This window comes from Falco peregrinus, chromosome 2 (assembly GCF_023634155.1).
Source record: "Falco peregrinus isolate bFalPer1 chromosome 2, bFalPer1.pri, whole genome shotgun sequence".
NCBI classification, from domain to species: domain Eukaryota; kingdom Metazoa; phylum Chordata; class Aves; order Falconiformes; family Falconidae; genus Falco; species Falco peregrinus.
Window position 1 is genome coordinate 17645813 of NC_073722.1, and position 26481 is coordinate 17672293.

Sequence of the window (26481 nt, forward strand, 5' to 3'; positions counted from 1 at the left end):
AAAGGATGGTTAGAGAAAGCAAAAAATGGCTATAAATACCAGATGCTTGGGTGATAGACTTCAACACAGTTTCCTTACCAGAGTAATAGACATTCATGCTTTCATTTTACCAGAGCATAAACAACTCAAAGGCTAGTGATGTGCAGGAATTACCACCTACATGGTAATCTGCCGCAGCTCACCAGGTGTTCTGCCTTGCTCTGTAGCATCATGCTTCCCTAGAGGAAGTTAAGTATTTGTTTCCTGTACCATAAGGCATTCAATCACATGAAAAATAGCTTTTCTTGTGCTAGAGGAGGTGAAAAGAAGCAGAATTAACAGTTAAAGTATCTATTAGAAAGTTGGCTGTGAAAGATTTTGTGTGGTCCCCTTCCTGTATGTACCAGGATAGCACACCATCTGCTGATTTGACTGTGCAACGGGGTAATATTACCCTTGCCCACTGAAAGTCAAAAACCTCAGCCACTGAAGGATACAATACTACTTCAATCCTGAGCTGAAAAGGACTTCAGAACCGGGTCCCATAAGATTTCAAACATCTACACAAACATAACAAGCCTTAGAAGTTACATGAGGAGCTAGTCTGCCTTTGCTACAACAGGCTGGCAAAAATGCACAGGTGCACATACCCACAAAAGAAGAGAGTTCTTAATTTAGGAAACAATTTAAAATTCGCACAGGCACTCAATTCAAGCTGCATAGCAACTGCGTGACAAAACTCTCTGAAATACCTCCAAGTCCTGTCTTCACGAGCAATTCCAAAAAACCATGCACTTGCATCATGCCCCAAGCCTTGCACTGCCCTGTTAGACATGCTGAAGAGGGATGAAAGAGGAATTCTGGTAATAAGAATCACCCAGAAACAGACTACACTGCTTGAGGAACCACCTCGCACACAAATGAGATGCCGCGATAATACGTGGGCTCGACACCCAACTGCCAAGCAGAAGCAGTGCAGTGCCCCCAGCCAGGGAGGAACACAAGAAAGGGACAGCACCAGCTCCCCCAGTGCTGCACTCTTCTCCTGCTGACACAGTTACACCTGCTAGCCTGTCACAGCAGGAGGACCAGCAGCCTGCTCCTTGGGCTCAGCATGATGGCTAGAGGGGGGAAAGGGAAAAGATGCTGACAGGATCCTTGCAAAAGCCCACCTTTCTCCTCTCTGGCACAATGCAGTCAACACTGGCCAAAGCTGGGAAACTAAAAAACTGGGCAGCTTTTTAAAAATAAGGTTTTGCCATAGATAGCACAAGGAACAAGCACTGGGTTTTTTGGTAATGAAGATGGAGTTGAAGAACTTCTAAGGTAACTTTTTCTTTTAAAAGGTATTCCATCAGAAGTTACAGCACACATTTTTATCCCACTCTGCCACGCGTGCCAAATGGAGCTGAAGGACTATTCGGCTCTCACGTATGGAAGCGGAGGGCTGAAGCTTTCTTCCTGGTTTTTAAATAGCTTGCCTCGTCAGGAGGCTGTGGCAGAATAGTTTCAAGCAGGCTGTCAAAAAACATCATCTCCAAGAGAGAGTTGGCCATGCGTTACCTCAGAAGTCACTGAGAGGCACTGCTGAGATGTGTGGGCTCAAACAAGGCCGGCAGCAGTAACGGCATATAGACTGTGCACAGATGAGGACAGGAGGTCTGGAAGCAGATATTAACTGGAATGGATGCGGGCTGCTTTTCAGGCAAGCGTTAAGGTGTTGCAGACCTTTCTGTTTCTTCTCATCTTGGTAATTTCCACCTGGCCGCTTATCTCTATGCCTCTGCTGTCACAGCTCACTTAGAGCTGCCCCTCTGACATCCGGCACACAAACAAGACCCATCCTTCCCAGTCTCCTCCATCTGAGGTGACACTGGTGCCTGCAGATACCCAAGCAGTGTAGGTGAAGACAGCTAGAGCGTGCTGCCTGCTATCTCCTACTAATCCAAGTGGATTTGCAATGTGTGTATAGCTCAAGTACACCAGCTATTGCTCTTTACCTGATTTCAGACTAAATTATTAGCACTGTGAAAACCCAAGTGAGCACTGTAGCAAGGATGAGAAAAGCCAATTATGAGTTCCATGCCCTTCACTGTGCTGTCAGTTTTGTTTCCTAATAAGAGCTTTGCCACTGCAACTATCAGCAGAGGTCACCTGTTCGTGCTAAAAATAAATAATAAAAAAAAGCAGCTTTACATTTACAACTGCTTCCCATTTAATACTGTGTTTTAAAATAAACATATAGTTTAAAGTTTATTTTTTCATGTCAACTGCATAGGCTTTTGTCACTTGAATGCAATGAAGATCACAGAACTGCATATGCATGAAGGGTGAGTTTGAAAAAAACAGGCAGGGCAAAATCAGAACAAAACCTACCATCCTGTCCTGCCTTCACCCACATATGCTTAACCAGCTTAAAGCAGGGCAAGATCTTGCATATTAGATGGACTCTCCTCGTACACAAGTCAGGCTAGGAATAGCATGCTAAGCTACTCTCCAAAGCAGCTTTCCACCTGCATTTCTGTGTAGTTAAAAATCCACCCTCTCCATACTATAAATAGACATGAGATGCGCACACACAGAGCATGTTTCCCAACTGACCCAGCCAACAAGAGACAATATGTATTTTAACCAAGCCTCTACTGATCCTGATTATGGATGCAATAGTGTTCTGCTGTGTACTGAAAAAATTTGCCAAAGTTTGAAGCTCAAATTACCTTGCTGATCAAAACAAAGACAAACAAATTCATAAAGGTTTTTGCATGCTGTCTTGAGGAACAACAAACATCAGGCAGATTCTCTGCCAAGGACGTTTAAATGCTCTGTATCACCAAATTAAAAAAAAAGAAAATATATCTATGATACAAAGACAAGTCCAATGATCTGAAACCTGGCTTACTCCATCCACCTTTTTTTAGGGGACGTGGTAACAAAGCTGCTTTCAGGAAAAGCTGAAGCAACAATTCCTAGTTATATATTCAGGAGAGCACTTATCAGAACAAGTATAAAGACTCTATGAATACATTTGTGACTAAAATAATTTCTAGTCAGACAGGCACCATCCTGCAAGCAAACTATCAGCATGGGTGGTCGTTGAACATTTTTTTTTAAAAGATATTTATATTTTGCAGCAGACAGTTAATTGTTCAACAGATCTCTTTCCTTGCACACACTTACCAATTCCCAAACTGTCTGGTGCAAGGGAACCCTTTCTTAAGGGGGCAAACAAGTTTTTCCAACTCAACCAGCTGAAGGCTTATTTTGCAGATAAGGCAGGTTCCCTTACAACCCTTCAAACAGTATCCACTAGATTTGACAAAATTTTCTTAGCATGAATAACAATTGTTAAGATATGCTAAAAAAAAAAAAAAAGTAGGGGCAGGAGGGAGGAACAGAAATGCAAACCAAGACTAATTAGACAGTAATGCAACATTATCATGCCTGAGCTTTAAATTTTGATTTGTCTTGTGAGACAATGCTTGTCCCAGCCAGCATTAAGCATGAACCTTACAGTAAACAGTATTTGGTTTAGCAGTAATGAATCTCAGAGAGAAAACACACAAAAGGAAGTGTTATAAAGCAATCCCACCTAAAACAATAGCCTTGAGGCAAAAAAATCAGCCCTGCAAGTCTTTTGGGCAGCTGAGTCAGCCACCAGCAGAGCCACAGAAAGCAGGACTCTGCTTTTGAGCTTTTTGCCTCAAGTGGGACCCAGGGAGAAGATGAAGCAAAAATAATTTTGAAGCAGAAGCATCTCTGAGGCTCAAGGGTGAGGTCTGACAGTGCAGGGAAGGCAATGCAGCCCGTCAGCAACTGCCAGGCCAAGTGACTGCATGGTCCCTGGCCACGTGCACCCCCCTGCCACCCACCCCTTCCCCTGGCAGGGGCCTGAGCCTGCACCCAGACAGACCAGGACTTAGCCTGGCAGCCAACCATTCCCCTCCTGTTGATTCAGCTCCTCTGATCACCTGGCCACAGCACCAGATGAATACCAGAAGTGGTGCAGCTGATGGGGAAGTGCGTTCCCACAGATGCTCAGTGCACCTGGAGGGAGCAAAGGTCTTAATTATACACAGCTTCCAATGTTTGGTAGACCCTGTGGATCCAGAGCCAGGCACCTGCAGTCAAAGTTGTCTCCAGAAGCACACAGTTCACAGCTTAACCCTGCTCCTGGAATGGCAAAATGCCCATGAACTGCAGTGGAAAAAATGTTACAATTCTTTGCATTCTGCAAATCTGAAGTGCCTCTTCTATTGCACCCGTTACTTGCATAACTTAAAAATAGTAATTTTATAACACGTTATGAACTGGGTATCTCAGTTTCAAAAGGACACAAAGAAAACCTCCCACACAATCAATGCATGTTTTTCTACCAGCAAATTTCCTCTTCCCTAGAAAGCATGCAAATAGGTAAGCCTGCAGCATGCACTCAGTTTTCTCACATGTACTAACCTACTCCAAGGCACTGTCCTGGCATCAGTACTCTGAACTGTGGATCAGAGGGGTTTTTAAATTCCTTTTAACTAAACAAAAGAAAGTGATGGAAACAAAAGAAAGCCATGACTCAATTTTGACATGCAGGACATGCTGGTGAAACTTGGTAACCTCAACAGCTCTCTAGGGCATAAAAACCATATTTTCATCTCCAACCCACAGATTTTATCAGCGTCCACCCCTTCTAACACAACGCAACTTGTTCAGAGCTGGCACCACCAAGCACTTCAGTGAACCTGATTTCACCCGCGGAGGGAGAAACCAAACAGCTATTTCTGCTGCCAATGCCAACCCTTCCCTGCCCACAGGTGGGTTCCTCAGCTCGTGAGAGCAATCTGAAGTCGAAAGCACATCTTGCACCATCACCGGTGGAGGGTCAAGATCGGGAAAGAGCCCCTAACACAAGGAGCGGGGATTTTCAAGCCAGCTGGCTCCTCTTCACAGCGCACAGAGTTCAGAACAAGCTGCGGGCGCTCCGAGGGGCTCTGCTAACCCAGCTCAGAGCAGCAGCATCCTGGCTGCCTGGCCGGCTGCAGGGGAGGCACAGCCAGCACTCGAGAGCCAGAGGAGTTTCTCTCCCACATTCCTGACACCTCTGCGGGGGGCTTTGGGAGCAAGCAGGAGAAGCAGATTCAAAAGGGCACGTGGTTAACCCAAAACACATATACGTAAACCTCAAAATGATTCATACATCACCTGCATTTCCAAGTAGCTGTGGTTTTGCAAGAATATACAAAGGGGAAACATGGTTCTCACAGCTGCTGCTGCTGCAGTCAAAAAGACCCCTACAAACCACAGAACTGACTATGCAGTCCAGGGGAACAGCAACACTGATGAAGGGCAAATAAAAGCAAAACTGCATCAAATAAGAGGTGCAGGCAGGTAATGAATACAAGATTATCTTCTGACTTCTTACAGGTTCAGGAATAGTAGGGTTTGGGGTTTTCCTTTCTTTTTAAAGTTCATACAAAAAAGTATTAGCATTTTTAAAAGGAACAATATGGAATTTGAGCTAATACTTACTGAGACAAGTAAGCCTGTGAGCACTGAATTAAGTCAATAACAAATCAGATAGACCAGTGTGCAAAGACTTCAAAACAAGCTGTACTGTAAGGATAAGACCATCCCTTCCCTGAATTCACTGTGGGAATACTTGCATACATTTACATTTTCCTTGGTGCTGTTTTTGTATTAAGCTCAAAAACGTTTATTTCAGAAAAGAAACTTACAATAAAAAGGGACGTTTAAAATCTCAGCTTGTACAGAGCTAAGTATGTCCTTAATGACTGGCTTCATAAATTAGAGCTACAGATTTTAAAGGCCATTTTGTTTTGCAGAATATTGCCCGAGGTTTCATTACTTCTGTAAAATAACATACAGACACTGTTTGGCAGCAGAGTCCCTGTAACAGCAGCTTGAGCTGTTCTGGGCAATTCAGGAAGCTGCTGTCAGAGAACAACAAACCAGTGAGAAGGGAAGGCAATTTTCTCAGCAGGTTGCCTGAGACTAGGATTAATTTTCACAGGAGGTTAAAAATTGCTACAAGATACATCATTTTTAGCACAGAGGAAGAAAGCTCATCTCGTTTCAACAAAAACATGACAACTGCAACAAAAAAGGCCCAAGAAAGTAGAAGAGAGAGGGCCAAAAAGAAGAAACGAAACACAAAGAAAACTGAAATAGAAAAACAATTTTATAAAAACCTTGTTATCAGATTATCTTTGTGAAAAGAAACTTGGTTCTAGTGCAGTACTAACAAGGCACCGCACACTGCAGCAGCTATAAAACATGTTTGGGGGTGCACTTGTTTGAGTTTTGTTCTAGCCTCGGGTAGCCACCTGGGTGGGTTTAGCAATGAAGGATAAGCAGAAACGGGCAACACCCCCTGTCTCCCCTCTCACCAGCTTAGTTCTTGAACATAAGGAGTGAGACTCAAATGATTCCAGCAAAGCAACGCTAAAAAGTAGATCTGCTTGCTGTTGCTTGCAGCATTAAGTTTCACTTCTGCATTTCACGAAAAGCAAAAACTATGTTATACTTTTTGCTTTATGCACACAAATAATGCTGAGGTACCACAGAATTGTACAAAAGGGTTCTGCCTCATCCAGCAAGACTAAAAGCCTAAAAGTTACATTATAAATGACTTTACTTTCACATTTGTGTTTATGCTCCTTGCTTGTTTTTGACACACAAGACTTCATCATAGAGTACCAATCCAATCCATCAGCCTCAAAGTCCATGGGAGCCTTCTGAAATAATTTCTCTGGGTGCTATTTCAGGTCCTCTGTGGGCACCAGTGTTTAACCAGCAGTTTGCATGAAGCCAAGTCCCCCGTGGACAGTTTCACAAATGCACTTAACCCCTCTGAGTCTGTTCCACTCCTTTCCAAGGAAACGCTGAAGTTATTCCACCCAAACAATGCCACACCACCAGGCACTCTCCCGCTTCTGCCCCAGCATCAATCCAGCAGCCCCCTCTCACAAGAGAAGACAGCAGCTCCAGCCTTCCACCACCCTCATCCCAGGTTTGAAAACAAATCAAACCATTTCCATGAACTTCTACTCTTGCTTTCTTCAGCTGACACTGAATGATCCTGGCAATTTAAGCATTTTACATCAAAATGCTCAGTAAACAATGGTTGTACTGTCATGTTGCTGTGTGGGCGCCTGGAGGAAATAAAACATTCTTTAAAGATTTTACACGCTTTTCTAACTCTGAGATGGATTATTTTGCTCAATCTAAAAATAAATGCATGGGCCTCCTTCTTGTGTTCAAACAGCATAAGAAAAAAACTACACTATTTTGTCTTTCTTTTCTGAAGGAGCAAAGGGTTTTGTGTTCTGGGGGAGAAGACTGTTGATATGTTTTAATAATGGATTCTTTAAAAATCTTGAGCTGCTGAAAGCAATTCATGCATCCTTTGTTAGCTTTCATCTAAAAATAATATAATTGAAACCCAAACAAACTAAACATGAAATTTAAGTGCAGCATCACCTGCATACAGCCATGCAGACCAGACCTCTAGCCAAGGTTGATTATCTCACCAGTAAATTGCTCTATATAAAGAACCTCTGCACAAAAGCACCTCCCCGTTGTAACTACCACCTGTGTAGTACCTCTCAATAATCTAATTTTGACCCCTTGATCCTGCAAAACTTTCTTACCTACTGTTTCCAGTAAGTAATTTTTAATACTGCTTAATATGAATCTGAAGTATTGCGTCCATCACAGACTCAGTCTGCATCCTCTTGCTCCCTTCAGAACAAACACAAGGTGTCTTTCAATGTAAATGAAGGTCTGAAAAGCATTTGACTAAGAGCAGCAAGCCATGATTTCAGGTATTTTTCTCATTTCCAATACCATCTAATCACAATTTAGGCTATTAGTTATACTTTTTACAGTATTTTGAGTAGCCTGACTCCTACCCTCTTCCAGAAACAACCTGGTCACCACAGCTGATGCAGATAAAGCTGTACAAGTAGCAGAACCAAACAGAACTCATGTCACAGAAGATTTTTGTTGGCAATATGTCAGATGATTAAATAAAATAAATCTGTACTCTGACATAACTAAATTTAAGTAAGAATTTTTGCTGATATAAACTAGTCACAGGAAAGGAGTAGAGCAGGAGGAGAAATCACAGCTTTGATATTATTATCCTAGGGGCTGGAGGGGAAAACAGCTCAGATCTTGTTGTAAGATAATGATTTTTAATGTTTTTCTTAAGAAAATAGCACAAAATCATGCATTAGGGTCATCAATGTTATTTGCACAATTTAGTACATTTAGTAGGAATGTTTTATCAAGGCTAATATATATGCCTAAGTGACATATCAACTATAGCAAAGCTATTTGAAAAGCACAAAGTGCTATAATTAAATGAAAATGCAGCACAAATTAGGAAATTCAAATGATGAGGTATGTATTTCAAAGGCTTCAAGTATCTCAGAAGCTCTAGCTTTACTTCCTAAAGTAGGAAGTAAACTTCCCTAAAAAAAAAATAAAAATAAAAAAATTAACCATTTAAGGGTCCATATTTTGCCAGAGGACAGGAGGAATCAGGCTCTTAAAAGCAAATTGCATTTGGCAAATAAATTCTATTCAGTTAGATCAGAGCTGAGCATAAGTGAAGTTTTGGTGCTTTTTTTAAAAAAATAAAATTAAATCCATGCATTAAGATACTTGTTAACAATATGAATATGAAGGATGCACTTCAATTCTTAAATCAACTGCTTCAACCAAAACAAAACAAAAATAAATCTAGCAACACTTGAAAACCTACGCATGCTTCCCAAACTTCCACTCTTTTGCATCCCATTCTTGATCACTACTGTATATTTTATGGACTGTCAGTGCCAGTATCGCAAACCCCTGGGTATTCATGCTGGAAGTAACTTCAAATAACATAGGAACTACAGTCCTCAAGCAGGCTGACTTCAGATGTCAGCTGTAACTTCGCCACTAGTACAAAGGTTTCCTTCCACTGAAACATGAATGTAGTAGCCATTATTTTATTACAGCTGGTATATTTCCTTTCCCAACTACCTAATGTGAGCTTGAGAATTTGACAGTGAATCCTAATCTTCATTTGAGTTCAACAAAAAGGTAAAAAACCAGTAACTACATTTGTTAAGACCATCAAGGAAACTGGGGGGTTTAGTGGTGAGAGGTGTCCCGTGGGATCAGCACAGATAATTAACTGTTGCCATCTCTCAGAAGTTTTTTCCCTCTCCAAACACCACTTTCCCCTTGGAAAACAAGCGGAGTTAAGATTTATGATGGCAGTGGTGACATTTGGTGCACTTCCCCTTAATGACTCTGTAAACAAGACTTGGAGATGCAGGCTCTCGCACTGTTTTAACACTTAATGGGACTGCTTTTCTGAACCCAGACCTTTTATTTGTCAGTCTGTTTTGAAAAGCAGTATCCCATACCACCTGTCTGCATTGCCACCGCTGCAAATAAAAATTTGGAAAACAAAAGAATTGAAGAGCCTAGAGCAGCATCACCAGTCCTAAGTCTGTGCTGCTGCTTGAGACAGACCACACAACTTGGAGAGGAGCTGGAAAGCATCAGCCACCAGCGCTGGTGCATCAACAGAGGCAGCAAGTGGGAGGGAAGTGAATAAAAGGATGCTTGTTAGTGGCTCCAAGAATAGCATTCCCAGAGGGAAAAAATACAGAAGAAAATGTGTGTGTTGAGAGGACAGGTGTTTTATCTCTCTCCTTAAGAAAGCAAAGTTCTTAACTGAGAAAGAGCTTAAGTGCTATATTTAAACCTTAATGGAAATTTAGAGAATATTTTTAAATGCTTCCAAACCAAGGAACTTAACCTGTGGGGGAAAAAATAGCAGGATATCCTTTTGCTGGTAAAGGCAACTTTCACCATTGTTTTACAACCAACCTAAATGCAAACAGAATATTCCTAGATGTGAACTTTTGGGGTTGGAACAGCAAAGTGCCTTGTACAAAGTGTGTACATGTACAAAGTCATGTACACAGAGATGAAAGCTATCCTCCCGAGATGAACACTGGACAAGTCTCTAAGAAAACTCCCCTATCTTGCCATGGGAGACTGGAAGCCACAGCAAGTCCTGCCCACCAGTCACCTGGTCACCCTTTCCAGTATACAAAACTATCCGTTGGACTTACACTTTCAGCTGTAAAAGCAGTGTCCAAGGCTGACAAGGTGTGCTCCTAGGAGATTATTATTACTTGACTGAGCACGCACACAGACACTTTCATCCTCTCCTCAGCGAACAGCCTTGCACACTCAGTGTAAAGCCCGCAAGCATACTCAGTTTGTTTGCCTGGTGGGTACAGAGGCCAGGGCTGTATGCAGCCTTCCTGGACCTGCTTTGCTTGTGCTGTGTGTAGAACAACTGGTCCACAATTAATATTTAAAATCCATATGCAGAAGATACTTACCTCTGTTATGATTCAAAACGTAAGCTTCTTTAAGAGACATTTTTTATCATCCCCTAAAATTAAAGGCCACAGACGGCATTTATCAAGTCCCAGAAATACTTTATGGCCAGGCTTATGCTCTGCAGAGCTGTCACATACAATTTTTATCTGCAGCTAAGTGAAGCAGGAGGTGCTAAGCTTATGTACCTGGCTGGCATTTGACAAGTGATCCCTCTAAGTCAGATGTTTTAGGAAGGCTATGGGTCATCAGCCTCCTAGGGTCACACAGCTGGCAGAACACAAAGAGATGCTGAGAGGACAGCAGAGGGTCACTTCACTGTTTCTTTGTCTAATCTGGGGGGAAGAAGTGGCTTTTTTGCTTATTTAACATGCGGTATGAATGGCTTATAATTAAAATCCAGCCAAGAGGAGATGGTTCAGGAATTACCAAGACAGCAGCCAGCCTCTGCCTAAGGAAAATCTTTCTGCATCTTTCCCCGAAACAGCTTCTGGAGCAGCAAACTGGAGAAGACTTTATTACTTGAGGCTCTCATCATCTACGTTCATGTCCAGATTTTCAGTATTACTGCTTCACTGCCTATACTTTCTTTCACATGTAATTGCACATATGATGGCAGTATTCGTGTGAAAATTTGTAAAATTTGTGAAATTCGTGTGAAAATGCCATGAACCAGTGGCAAAATACTCAAATAATTTGAAATATTTCAGGATTACGAGCAGGCAGGTTAATAATTTTTAGTCGTACAATGAATTGGGCTCAACACCTTTGCGTACTGCAACTTGTTTAAGTCCTCTCAGACAAAGCCTCTGCTGTGGAATAGTTTCACATGCAAACAACCTCCTGCAAGCTGGACAACAAGCATTTCCCTCCATGCACACCACAGAGAGCTGTGGGCTATAGGACTCTGAGGAAACGTCTAAGGAAAGGGTAGGACATACCCAAGGGGTTACCGCTACCATAGCAAACAGAAAAATAAGTATCACACTGCTACTCTTGCTGTCATTACGGAAACATGTGTAGCATTACTGTGGTAACATGAACGCTGTGTTAGCAGAGAGAGGAAGGAAGGGAGCTGCCTCTGCTCTGCAGTACAGCAAACCCAGGAGGCGAGGCAAGGCAAGTCAGCCTGTCCTCTGCATCGGTAAAGCGCAGATGGTATTCTTTCAGCACATCCAGCCAAGAATTAACAAAGAAAAACTGCAAATAGACAAGCAAAATGACAGCCAAGAGCACCTTCAGTAAAATGCTTTCTTCAAGTGAAAACATTCAGGCTGAAAATACTGTACCTTTCACCTTTAGCGAACAGATGGCATCCAACCAAGACTGAATTACAACTCAGCCTGAACAGCAATGAGCTGACAGGCTGATGAAAGAAACCAAAATATTCCTTGTATAAGGAGAAGTAGGTTGGCAGGATCCAAATCTGACATGACTTGTCTCCTGCTACATGAATTCACCCTCCATCTTCCAAAACCTATAGCATTCTCCATAAGCCACTACAATTTGAAATGCAATGTGTGTAAGGCATGTTTAAAAGAAACACTAGTGTTCCCTAAGAGCACGATGGTCATGTTAAAAAAAACCCCAAACCATCAAACTATAAAAGAAATCTAGACCACAGTGTTATGAAGGAATCGTTCCACACATTGTCTATTGTACAATAGACTTAAAATCTGCAGTCACTCTGCCAGTGTGCTCATTCTAGAGATGCAGAAAAATACTTGCAAATGCACACAGCTGTTAGCCTTAAAAATCGCGGGGAAGTGCTTGCACAAAATTTTCTGCATTTCTGTGGGTTTCCTCTCTAAACTTTAGGAATTTCTCCCTTTGGGTGTGCTTTGTTTATTGAATTCAATAGTGCATTAAAATAAATATTTGAATTTAGGCTCTGATTCAAAAGGAGTAAGTTCTCTCAAAATTATGCTAATAAATTTAATTTTCTCAACATCTCTCAAAAGAAAAAAGGTAAGTATCGCTATGTTGTTGCTATTCTTTCCAAAATCAAGCAATGAAAGAGGAAAAGAGATCTGGAAACTTCACATTGTTGGGTTTTTATAATGGACAGATTTTTCTTTTGACTTAATGGAGCTTAATAAGCCAGCCAAGATAATACCTCTGACTGTGGCATAATCTAAGCTATACAGCAAGGTACTGGATAGGAACATTTACTTTTTTCTTGACCTGGGTAAGTCACCCAAACCAGAGATTCTGCAAGTAATGGGAGTTTAGGTGAAGGTTTTTTACCAATTTTATTACTAACATCGAAGGTGGCTACCTGGTTAAAGCTTAGTCCACAAGTCTAGTACTACCAAGCTCTATTTCCTCAGCAGCCAAGGCAAACATTACACTTCCTCCAAGAAAAGCTCCATCTCAAGAATAGGCAGAAAGGCCTAGGTGATTAAATTCAGCATCCCGGAGAAGCAGGACTCATAGAAAGCAGTAATGTCTTTTATTAGATGACGGTAGCTCTGGGGAAGGGAGGGGGCAGAGGACACTTCCCAGCATCAAGCCCTTGCTGGGTCTGAAACAAATGCAATGCCATGTCCATAGGCAGCTGCAGTTCGTTTTCCGTGTGGCTGGGTATATGCAAAGGCAGCTGGGCTGGCAGCGCAGCCTCTCTGGGAAATGCACACAGACCTTTTGCTTGGAGTGTGGTGGGCTGCCAAGGTCATGTCTTGCGCTATTTGTTACACCTAACTGCATGCAAAAAGAGCACCTCAATATCTAATGACACTTACGAACCAGCTGCCCAACTGAACAATTTGGCAAGAAAATGTAACACTGCTAATGCAGTTTAGAAAGATAAATTAGTGGGTTGAAAAGTAGGAGATCAAAAAGGTAGGAATATCACCTTTTCCAACTGGGAACTGAAATATTCTGCTGCTTGAAACAAGCACTAATTTATTAGCTAAATAATAAATGGTTATCATTATGATGATGAAAACTGGCAGCTAAAGCTTGGGAGGGAGGAGGATATTAAAGATAATTCAGACAGCGACACCAATTAGACATCAGTGAAAATGAGAAACTAGACCTGAAACTTCGGAGCACAGAATAACTACAGAAGGAGACAAATAACGAGAGGCATAACTGATTAAAAACAGACTCCGCTGAGTGGTATGCCAGGGCAAGAATACTACAGCTTTCTGAATGTCATTTCAAAAATTAACATATTGGTGTAGTCAAACTTTGGAAACAGCACAGCATGTCAGCCAGAGATGCTGGAATTTATGATGGGTCTTATCACTGGTTTAGCACCAGCCATCAGCTTCAGAAGCAGCCTATGCTGGAGACTGCAGAGGTCAGGCCCCCACATACAGGGCTGCTCACAGAGAGCCGGACCTCTACTCCGAGCCCCCCTGCCAGAGATGCTGGCTAGAGCCGTGCTGTAACCAGTACCACTGCCCCGAAGGCAGCAGTGGCTACATACTGCCTTCCTCTGTGAGCTCTGGTGAGCTCATGCTCCACTAGGTAACATCAGGAATCACTTTTGTGATAGAGGACTATACCAGCTGCCCTCTCAAGTTACTCATCATCAAAATAGCAGGAAAACTTTTCTCCCCTTAGTGCTCACTGAAAACCAGAGAGCTGACCAATTCTTCAGTGTAGCAACTTCTTGCTGCAGCACTGGTACCCAGTGAGAGCACTGCAATCACAACAGCCCAAGCAGCAAGAGAAGTACCTCCAGGCTCATCATAACATGCATCACTGCTTATGCAGATGATGCCTATGGAGCATCCATAAGCTGAAAAATTCACTGGTACCCAGTGAAAACCCCACCAAGTAAGAAATAAAACACAAAGCATCTGCTACCATTTCCCTTCACTCAAACAATGGCGAAGAATCAGACCAAAGACCAGAAGATACTCAAAATCACAGCACAAGAGTAGTAATGTAATGCATAATGTAGGAAGACAAATCTGTGGTTTATTCCTGAAAATACATCTCTTGAACAAGACACCAGAGGTATATCTCCAAAATAAGTCAAGAGGCTTGAAACAAGACAAATTCACTCTTTGAGGAAAGGTCTCCAGTGGCATTTGGGACCATCAGAGGCATGACCTCCAGCCCGGCACTCAGCTATGAGGCACTGCTTGTCCAGGGAGAAGTGCAACTCTGCGCAGGTGTTTTAAGACCTGCCTTGTTTATAAGCTCTTTCATCCTTCAGTAACTAGAGAAGCTGACTGGATTTAAGTCGGGCAGCTTGCAGTTACAAGACTCACTGGTAACAGCCCCCTCTGCCTGACAGCCCATCCTTCAGCAACCTGCTCCCAGCCAGACTAGAATACCAGGACCCAGGCGAGGGTCCCCTGTGCTTCCAGGGGCTCGGCCACCTGCCCGGCTTTCACCTCCTCCCACCGAAGCCAGGGCCTGCCATCGTCCTGGCCGGGGCGGCTGGGTGCCGAGCCACATCTGTATGGGTGCACTTACCTCCGTGAACATGTCTTACTGCCTTCCTACATGGCAGGGGAGATTTCCTGTTTTCATACATTCCCTTGTCAGCCCTAATCAGTGTCAATAGGTTATGGTGTCTTTTGTGCTGGCGGCGTCAACCCTGACAGGAAAGAACTTTTAATCTCTTCCCTCGCACCGAGCCATGAGAAGCTGCGAGCACTCCCAGGCATAACTCCCTTGGCTCTTCTCCGAAAAACGCTCTCTCAAGCACACGGTTGCTTAGCAATATTTGCCTTCCCCTGTACAGTTCAAATTGGCAACATCTGTCCCTCTGGCACATTCCACTTGTGCAAGAAATGGTGCAGAGAGTTTAAAAAAATAAATCTACAAACAGGTTGGTGGAGGAAGTTTCGTGCGAGCCGTTACAGCTGCTTTGGCATTTTATTGCTGGTTTATTTCCAGCTTCAGTAAGACGTGTGGCTTCTTCCAAAGGAGCACTACACAAGGGAAAAAGGTCTTTTGAATCCAGTGGGACTCGCCTATTAAATCAAATACAACAAGTAGCTTTTTCTGTTTACATAATTACACCTGCATGATATGGCTTAGTTTAGGAAAGAAAAAAAAAAAAACCACCACAACCCCCCCCAAAACACAGCACTGCCACATAAATCTCGCCTGTCCACTGGGAATGACTTCAATTGCTCCTATGATACTGCATGCATATCAAGTGAGAGGAAACAAAGAGAAGCCAAAATTTGTTTATGTATATCAAAATGCCAAAGCTGCAGGCAGCCCTGACCCTGTGCCCAGCAGTGTTCTGTCAAGCCCCAAAACTGCCTGTGCCAATGAAGCCACCTGTGACAGATGCCCACAGCCCCTTAACCAAAGCAGCAGTAATATGGTTCGGGCTCTGAAGGAGGTAAGGGCCCGAGCCATGGCCAGAAGGAGCAGAAGGACACAGTGAGCATCGATGTATATGGGCTTGGAACACCGATCATACAATCAACGCATGAATAGTGGGCAGCTTCTCCAAGGCTCGTTTGTCAAGGAACAAAGAAAGTTGTGGGCAAGAAGCCTCATGCATACCTTTGCCATTGTATGCAATTTAACTACGTGCCAACCACTTCATTCCATAAATATGACAGCCTAAGCGAGCCTTCTCTGACCTCTCCCTGTTCAGCAGTGTGGCTGTGTGGTGGTCAGCTTCAGGTAGGAGATCTCTCAAGGTTGCTCCTCAACGCAGAGGATCATTTACCAATGACAGATCTCTGGAGGAGCCCAGTCTGAGCTCTCCCTAAATTGCAACTGGACCGCACACCAGGTGACTCTCCTCTTGAGCAGGGATGCCCCTCAAGGTCTGAGGTTCTGTACCGGAGACTAAGGGACCCTTCCTTACCCAAGGCAGAGAGACCTCCTATCCGCCACAGATCCTCCATAAGTGACTAACAACATGCTGAACTAATACTAATGAAATTGATATTCAGTATTGACCATTATAAACTTGGTATAGATAATTGTTAGATGTAATCCATAGTCCAAGTCTGAGACTAAGATTGGACCTAGCCACACTTAAGCTCCATCAGGAGTTTAGTAAGCAAAGGGGTCCTCTCCGAACCTCATGACTCAACAGGAGAGTCTCCCTTACCCTTTTGCATCTCCAGTTTCTGTGCAAGTCTTTCTAGTTTGATTCTAACTCAAATTTCCTTTGTATGTTCCATCCACGTAGTAAGTAGTAGAATGAACCTTGCCATTTTGTCATACTTTTACAAGACCATATTAAAACCACTTTTGCTAATACGTCTCCAACAGTGATTCGTTATGTGATCTACATCACTCATTCGCAACATCACCCCCAGGAGCACCACTGATCAGGGTCAGTGCCTCTGGATGTACCTGCAACAGAGCAGCTACAGCAAATGGGGTGTGGGGGAATGAAATTAATCTAAGAGCCTAAAAGGTACCAACTGCGTTCACTTATAAGAGCCAAAAAGGGCCATGGAGAAGACTCAATTAAAGGGATACATCTTCAGGCACTTGGTGTTAAAACAAGTAGCAGAGAATCCTGTAGTCAGCCTTTCTCTGGCTGCAAATCATTTCAGCTCACACTTAGCACAGCGCCTAAGGGTTACGAGAAAGGCCTTGGACTGCACAGCTTTGCAAATCAACATGCAAGTTATTAGGGATGTTTACTGGGAATTACGTAGCTCAGTTGCAGTCATTATAGGGAGGCTGAGGTTTTATTATTTTATTTTTAAAAGTTTTTCTTATACAAAAAAGTCAAAAATAAAATGTAGTTGATGAGACTAAGTGCTATTACAACAAGCCTGAGTATCAAAGTATCACAATATATACACGTGAACAAGCTATAAAAATAAATGGTTTTGTCAAATGATTAAAAAAGTAATTAAACCCCCCAATCCTCCTAGAAACACATACAATCCATCCTCATACAAAGATGCAGTTGAACACCCCTAATGTCTTCCAAGGTGCCAACCACCAGGCCCAGTAATAGGACAGTGGTGGAATCAAAGTTCTGTTTCTTCCAAGCACACGACTCATGTTTAAGAGTGAATGCCATCCCAGATCTAGGCATCTTACACCACAATATAGACCCCAGTGACAAACTCCATCCTGGGTATTAAGAGGTGCTTATAATGGGAAGGCTAACAAATGGCTAGCTAACCATATACTGTGGGAAGCTGACAAATACTTCTATCTGCAGAAAAATAACTTCAGAAGCTGCCACTATGCTCAACCACACCTCATCTTGAACACTGCACCCTTCCCACCGCCCCGGCTTGGTACAGCAGGAAAGGGGCTAGGAGAAAAAACACTGGGAAAACCCAATGCAACATTAATGCAGGAAGAGAGGAGGGAAAGAGGCGAAGGAATTGTGATGTGTGGTCTCCCTCAAGCTGTTTATCCTTTTGTTGGTTGTTTCATTTATTTTAACAGGGGGTAAGAGACCACACCTTTGACGGTCCATTGAAACATGCAGTTTTCCATAAAGGTTTCCAAACTATGCCCCAAGCAATGCAGTCTGGATTGCAGAGGACTGATGGATTGTGTCCAAGACAGAAAAATTTTCTACCTCAAACTCCAAAGGAATTCTTAAATAACTCACAAATAATTTTTTAAACAAACCCTAGACATATCTCACATTTAAACAGGTATCAGGTCAGAAATAAAGTTGCTACTCCGCTTTGCATTTTAACAAGCTTATCGCCCCAGGCTAAAAGAAAACTGTCTGTTGGTGCTGCCTAACAAAGTACAACATGATTTTTCAAAAGACCATGGAATTTGTAGGTTGTTGGTTTTCTCTTTACAGAACTATATCTCAAATAAAATAAAAAAAAAGAAAAAAGAAAAAGGAAAAAAGGTAAAAAACCCCAACCAACTATTTATTCGTCTTACAATCAAAGACCTTACAACTGCAGGAGGGTGGAGCCTGGAGACCAGGCTGACAAAGTTGAGGCCACCACAGTCACCTCCTCCTCCTTGCTAAATGTCTGGCTTTGCTTTTGAAACTGGCAGCGATAAGCTGTCAGTGGCTGTGTTTTGTTTGGAGCTCATTAACATGCATGTCGCCTGCCACCTCTCGCTGCCTTCAGCGCTTGCTTTGAAGTTGCCTTGTTGGAAGGTTTGGCTGTCATCTGCTCTCAGCCTTTTCCTCAGGCTTTCCAGATCACTTTTCTTGTTTATTAGTGGGCCATAACAATCATCATATTAGCAGTATGAAATGTCTCTTACAATATTTCTGCTGCTAATCACAGCTTCCTTGAATTTCATTCCCGATGCGCACCCACGAACAAGGAACCTCAGTTCTATTTTCATTTGGTGTTTCTTTCCCCACAATTCGCTCTGAGAGGCCACTACCTAAGTACATACTACTCCGGACTGGACAACAGTTCTGCATCAGCAGTCACCACCGGAGACCCACCTGAACAATAAGCAAAGACAAGGCTGACACAAAGCTTTCTTGTTTCCACAGATTTTTAGCAGGAGTGTCAGGCAATTACTACAAACTACTGCTATCCACATAAGGTTTGAAAACAACTACTTCAACTTAACAAGACCGTTAAAACCAACCAAACTATTTCCTCCCTTGCAAGCTTGCTATCCATGTATGAGCTATTTCATAAACCAGTAACACCGTGATGCAACTGCAGCGACCACCTGACAACTCCTAAATGACTTTTTTTTTTTCTTAATAAATACTTTTCTGCAGTCTGCTCTCTTCCTCGAATTTTGCTTTCCTTAAGCTGATATCAAAGCAGCTAAGCTTTGTCTGCAATGGCACAGGCTGCCTCTGCGTTTAAAAGACTGGTGCAGAAAACTTCATTAGTTTTTTGGTTGTTTTTTTTTTAAAAAAAAAAAAAAAAAAAGGTAATAGTTCCCAATTCCTCTAAGCTAGTTCTAGAGAGGTATTAACACTTGTCACTCACCCAAATAAAATCAGACTCCTTGCTGTTCAGAAAGCTGGCTATAATGCAACCACCTGCAAGGTGCAGTTTGATGCTTGGCTTCAAATCCAGAATACTGTTTGTGGTCAGATATTTCATGCTGGTCTCCAGGCTGGGTCCTTCTGCTGAAATTTAACTTTCCCTAAGCAGTCCTGGCAAAGGACTTTACCATCGTTAGGGGCGGCACAGATTTAAGTAATGACAGCAATGTTTAAGCCCTCAAGGTAGGAGATGGGAGTCTTCTGAGAGATCCAACAAAGAAAAAAAACATCTTTCAGAGGAAGGAAAACACCCAGCACACAGCTGGTTATGAGTTCTGTCAATGTAACTCTTACAATCAGTGAAACTGAAGCAATGGTACTTCTCAAGACACATGATTTCAGGTTCTCAGAAAGAGATACCACCACTTTGACAATGCTTTAGCAGAAAAAAGTAAGTCAGGCCTTCAGGCGCACAAGCTTTTCTGAAGGACTCTAACAGAGACCACAAACTTCACACTAAGCACAGCTTGTGGACAAGCTCTGCAAGTTTGATTTGGTTTTGTTTAGCAATTATAGCACAAGTAAAACATGAAACTCCTGCAAGACAGAGCAGACTCTTAATCTGTTTTCAGCTGCCTTCAAATGATGCTTCCTTCCTTCCCCAGGACTGATGAGCAGCACCAAAGCCCACAGGCTCCATGCTGTCACTCAAACCACAGCTACGTTAGACGCTAACGTAACTGCAGCCCCAGCAGCACACACAATCTTCCCCACACTTGCACAGCTGGCACTAGATGATCTCAGCTTGAAAAAGAGTTAGGAAACCTGAGAGATTCAGCAAAAGTCTCGCTGACTTTTTCCATATTCACAGACAAGCTAGCCACTCATTCCTGCTGCCCTGCATTTCAAGAATATTAAACCGACAATGTCAAGCACTCATGAGAAATGCGGTAATTTGTGCCACACAGACTTTTTGCCATTTGCTGTGTTAAGTCAGCCAGAGCAGCTTGCAGTACTTGCTGGTTTTCCCCTCACTTCCAAACCACTGTTTCTGGCTTGCCTCACCAGAGACCACTACCAACACCGTCATCTGACGACAGGGTTATCAATTTCACTTTGATACCTTCTCAGCATTACTTATCTGAATGTTTCTATGCACGTTTATTCGCTTACCTTTGTAAAATCTGTACGTGTTAGTCCGCATTGTACAGGTGAACGTTTGGAAAATTACTCATACCTGCCACTGCAGGATATTAATTTTACTCGTTAACATACAGCCACTGGCACAAAATGGGTTATCACGAAAAAAAGTAGCTGTTTGCATACACAATATTTAAAAAGCACTGACTTTGTTCTGCACAGCAATGGTAATTAACAACAGAAGTGCTCGTAAGTTCTCTTTAAATTCAGCTTACTGGCTCCTGATTTTGCGAAGTGCAGAGGACCACTGGTTTTCTTTCAATTTTTTTTGTGTTGTGTGTGGGTTTTGGTGGTTGTTTTTTGGGTTTCTTTTTTGTTCCTCCTTTTTAAACACATCACTCCTTACAGTTGCCAATGAGAAAAGGCAATGGTCTAAATGCTGTGCTGGAGTCCCAACTAATTCCAGTAAGGATGGCTGATTACAAGCCCTTCATAGGAAGAACAACAACCTAAAAAACCTCAACCAAAAAACTTCCCAGTGATTAATATGCCATGGCAGCTTGTTTAAGCTCGAGCTTCTCATAGCAGTCTGGGTGAGGCACTGACTTCTGAGTCATCTGGAAAGATGCAACACAGTTTATGGAAATTCTTGCCTGACCCTATCTATGCTGCTCTTGCTCTCTGCCATGTTTGCAGATCCACAGGATTTGCAAATCCCCATCTAACTATTCGTTCTCAGTCTCCCATTGCCTTGCAAAGTGATGGATTTAGCAACTGAATTTGGACGAATGTTCTGTAATGGAGACACTCTGTGGAGAGAATTCAGGTTTGGTGTAAGCGGCTTAAGTCCATCTCAATCCATACCTGCGGGGGAGAAGCTCACAAGGACTCAACTGCTCTCAGAAATGCTGTTTCTCAGCACCCTTTCCCTCCACTCCTCACCCCGCACTCCTAGCAGATGCAGGATCCCTGTTCCCTTCTTCATACTGGTACTCTGACAGGGCTTCCAAGCAGCAAGAACAAATGCTTCTGGTGACCTGATGGCTGGCTGCAGCACTATACAGCCTTTTTTTTTTTTTTTTTTTTTTTTTTTTTTTTTTTTTTTTTTTTTTTTGCGGGGGGGGGAGGGGAAGAGAATAATAATAAAAAAAAAATCCCCCTGTTATTTGGTATTTTGCATGAAAGCCAAGTCCAGACATGGGAGTCAAGTGAACAACCAAGGATCTCAAACTTGAAAAGCCTTGCAGCTGAGAGTTGATAGTTGAACACTGGAACTGTGTACTTCTCAAAGCATCAAAGAGGAAGATGAACAAGACTACCTGTTATTTATGACTTCTGCAGTCTGACACATGAACTGAACTTTGAACATCAGTCTGGTTAAACTGAAGTAACAATACAAGATGTCCTTTTGGCTTTTGAACCTGCCTCCTTTCCCCACATGCCCTCAACCTCCAGCTCTTGCAGAGTGCTCTTTATTCCAGAGACCATAAGCAAACATTAAAAATCTAATAACAACAATTTTCATTTGTGTTTGATCTGCCTCTTTAGCAGTCACACACCAACAAAAAAGACAATTTTACACAGTGCTTGTGGTGAAGCAAGGAAATCCTCCTCCAATCACATAACGCACTTCTGACTATAAAGAGAACAACAGAGGAGACCCAGAAGACCTTCTTACCTCGGGAGGGCGGGGGGAAAGAGCCTAATCTCCCTTCTCATCCATAAATAGTAAATAAATATAAGGTTTGTAGAAAGACAACAGTAGTAGCTTAACATTAAATACTCTGTATTCATTAGGTAAGACCAAATCACAGTGCTATATATATTTTTTTTTAAGATTTTTATTCTTAAAGGATGCAGGATTAAAGCAATATATTTATTTCTAGTTCACAGGGTTCACCTGTCTGGCCACTCCTGCCAGTAGAAAAGCTCAGCTGCCATGGAAAAAAGTCAGTGAAAAATTATTTCTCTAGAATGAACCTTTTATTTTTGTCATCCAAACTTCTTTCTAGGTATTTAATCACTACTATAGACTATGCAACAACGGCATTTTAACTGGTGACCACTCATAAATATTTACTGAGGTGAACAGAGCTCAGTGATAGCAATCCTACTTTTGTGCTTCAAGGATAATACAGTGCTACCTGAAAGACTTCACAGGTCTGGCTCCTTCATTGTTGTTTGTTGTTGTTGCTTTGGTTTCTTTAATTGGTTACTTCCCTATTTGCTTCCCAGTTTGTAGGTGAAAGAGGAGAGTCCGATGAGGTCTCATTACATGAGATAAAAGGAGCTACTCCCTAACGTTTACGAAACTGCCAGGAAAACAAAGGCAAATCTTCAGTGAGCATCAAGTACTATAGATTCTCCCAGACACTGTGCCCTTAATAATGCTTGAAGATTTATAAACACTCTCTCTCACACCAGCCCCACTGCTTCTTGGCCCCGCCGTCAAGCCAGTTCCCTTTAAGACATCATAGTCTTTGTCAATGGGGGCAATACAAGGGTCTTGTTGGTGCTGCAGCTCTCCTAAAGACATGAAAAGAGAGAATGGCTTTAAAAGCATCTTTGTTTAGGTGCTAGGGGAAGAGGTAAAACCTGGCACTTAAAAAGAAGGGATACATCTATCTATGCTTGTGTCTATTTATGTATGCTATATTTTTAAGTCTTCTCACAATAAATTTGGAAAGATGTCTTAAAGAGACAGGCATGATGTTTGAAAATGAAGGTTTTTATTTGGGAAAGAGCTGTTCAGTTTCTTTATGCGAATGCAAAGTGAGTCACTTCACAGTTATCCACTGTGGATTAATTCATTCTACAGTGAATCTGCTCGTCTATTCAGACTGGAAGGCTTAGCTTGTCAGTGTTGCCATGAACAGAAGCTGTCAATAATGAATTCACAGCTGCAGGTGACACATGCCTTAGAAATTCAATTAGTCAAAACCCATGTGGTAGAAGAAATGGCTTTCCTAAATGATATCAAGGAAGATCACGGGAAAAACTGTATTTGGCATGTGGCTGTTCAGTATAAGCGGGGCTGAATAGTTTAAATAAAAGTTGTAAAACCATGCTCCCAGTTGCTGGGAGGATGAGGGAGGAACAGCAGAGTTTCTGCTAGTCTAGACCTATTCACTGTCAGGGTCATGGGAGGGCAGGAGCCTCCCTGCAGCTCCTGTTTCACCAAAAACAAAAGGGGAGGGCCAACCTTTCAGCTGAAGGACCCCCTGATTAGCCTTCCCAAGATGCTTTCTTGGGTTGAACTTTCACCTGCATGCAACTGGGTATTTCCTAAAAGCAAACCAGCCAGCCCTGTTCCCCGATCACCTTGCTCATACCCCCACATCCAGCACACCCAGAATATATCCAAGTGTGCAAGTGCACTGTCTCTCCTCTTCACTCTCCAGGCTTTAGCACTGAAAGACTGTATCATCAAATACATGTTAATAATTGAAACCAAACAGAAGTAACTAAATATGATAAAGTAGGAAACAAGCAGAAAATGAAGTCATGGATTTTTCACGAGAGCTTACAGAGCCATTATCTAAAATGCCTATGTATAGAAAACAATCCAAGTCACAGCCTAAAGATACCCTCAAAAGAGAATCATTCAGCATATTCAGAAAAGGTTTCATCACCAGCTCCAAAATGGACTAAGCATATCATTAAAGCAGGGCTTTGGTTTGTGCAAAATCATTTCTTTCATTATCTTCAATTCCCTTTTTATTACGTTCTTACTCTACCACATATCTAACAGCACTCCTGCACCAGCATGGGCAATACTACTTGTGCTCTGGCAGTTGCAGCATTTTTACGGGTATTTGGATTCAGAGCCACATGCTCAATGGAAAGTGAGAGGTTTCGTTCAGCGTACAGCATCATAGCCGACACCGCCTCATCTAAAGTCGTATTAAACCAGAGATACGCAAGATGACATAAAAAGTATGTGGATGGGAAAAGAAGATGAAAATAGAAATGGAGAATTGGGAAAGAACAAGGAACTCTCATTACTGAAAAATAAGCATGCCCTCAGAGAAAAAAAACACCAACAAATTGCAGAGTTTTAAACCTAGAAATGCCATTTACCTTTTTGGCAATGGATAAAGAAGAATGAGTAACGCAGAGAATAAGGTCCTACACTGCTTTACTTCTCTCCCAGCAGTAAAATATCTGGTCAAGCAAACGACGAAATGCAGACTGCAGGGCACTTCCTATTTTGAGGTATGATGTGCAATGCCAAACCTAACTCCGAAGCAAATAGCGTCTGTCTCAGTACGAAAGTATTTTCACAACTTCCTAAACCAATTTTGCCAGTTTCCCGTGATTTTTCACAAGAAATTGTCCACAGCCACTTGCAGCTGATCAACACTCTTTTCCATTAAAAGCAGACCACACTCCCCCTTTTTACTACGCAAAATACAATTCAAAAACTATCTAGGTATCTCCCCTCACCCAGCTGCGTTAGGTCAGCACTGTGGGATCCTACATCCCATAGGGCAGAGCAGTATTTTCAGTGCTGAAGGATAAGCATGGTAAAACTGCCAAACGCACGTGGGAACCAAGTCCCTTTGAGCTCACAGGCAGCTGAGCTGCAAGGCAGGCAGAATCAGTGTGCTGGTCCCTTAGCAAAGCTGAAACAACAGGCTTCAAAGGGCACCACAGAAAAGAGTGTGCGTTTGCGAACAACACTGTTCCTCCTCTCCCACTGCTTTACCAGCGTGAGCTTCAAGCTGCCTTAACCTACAGCATGCATCTGAGAAACCCAAGGCTTCCGCCTTCATCACACATGACAAATCAGATAGGTGGTCTTGGGATCAGCAAAAACAGATGGAGTACAACAAGGAATCTTGCCGTACCAAAATAATTACAAAGGCAAGAACCTCTTCTTAACTGCCTGGTTAAGAAGCAATCATCATTCCAGCCATCCCCTTATCCCCTTCCCCTAAAGTTTCCTGATAGTCTCCTAAACAACACACCTGCTCCTTGTGAAGCTACTGAACTTCACGCCAGGGCCCAAATGCAGGTGAGAGATGCTTTCCGAAATCTTAGGAAAAGCCTTCCAAACCACTCTGACCACTGCCCCTTTTCTCTCAAGCAAAAGGTAGAACTGACCAATCTAACCCAGCTCAACTGCACCAGTCTCTACCATACCATGCATATGATCTCTAACCAACTCAAGATGCAGGGAGTACTTACAATAAAAAAGAAAAAAAGGTGCACATTCTCGTAAGTTTTCTTCCCTCTGTCAAGAGGGCCACTTAAGCAGTAAAAAAGCAACAGCATTATGTTCTGATTTGCACCCGCTAATCTGTAACACCCTGGCCCTCAACCCCGCTGCAACCAATTGAAATGTCTCAACCTGGACAAGAGCAATCCCTGAATGTGACCAGAAGAGCAGAATGAAAGACAGAAAAGCAGTTGAAGACAGAAATCTAACTGCAGATTGCTAACTGAAGATTGAAATCTAAGCCCCCAAACATTATTCATTTTTAAATGGGAGCCAAATGAAGAAGCTAGGATTTCGCTCTCAAGAAAATAATACATATTAGGAAGCTATTCTCAGATGAGCAGGAATAACCAGAGGTTATAAACGTAACACATTTTGGTCTTTGGCCCAACTGTCACCTCTTCACTGCAACGACTGCAGCTTCCCATCCCACGTCTCCTGCAGCATCCCTCTCAGTCCTTGGCAGAGAAAAGGACAAGTGAGTGACTAGAATGAAGGTATGCCTAAGCTTGCTGCCCAGGCTGCCTTCTGCTGCTAAGATCAAACACACTGACCAAGTTCTGTTTGTATTTACTTATAGCTGGGACAAAAAAAGAGGCTATCTTCTTTGCACAAATGCAAAATTTTACAGAACTTTTAGGATCTTCCTTGTCACTGAGAATTCCGCCTCTGCACTAGGTTTACTTAAACCTTCAGAACTTGCTCAAAAGGCATCTGATGAAGTGGAAGACAGAATGGTTTCATGCCTACCAAGGAAGCTAGGCTATATCCATCTGGCAGAAATCTACAGGATGCTTTTTGTTCACATTAATACCTTCCTGAGGGTCTACAGTGAGATCTTGCAAACTTAGTTAAGAGTACCTTGTGGTATTCACAGCCA

The 26481-nt window shown here is 42.5% G+C and overlaps 1 protein-coding gene across 4 annotated transcripts in view; it reads right to left on the bottom strand.

Moving 5' to 3' along the window:
* AFF1 (ALF transcription elongation factor 1) overlaps positions 1-26481 on the bottom strand; it is a 99089-nt gene that overhangs the window by 36566 nt on the left and 36042 nt on the right. The window lies entirely within an intron of this gene.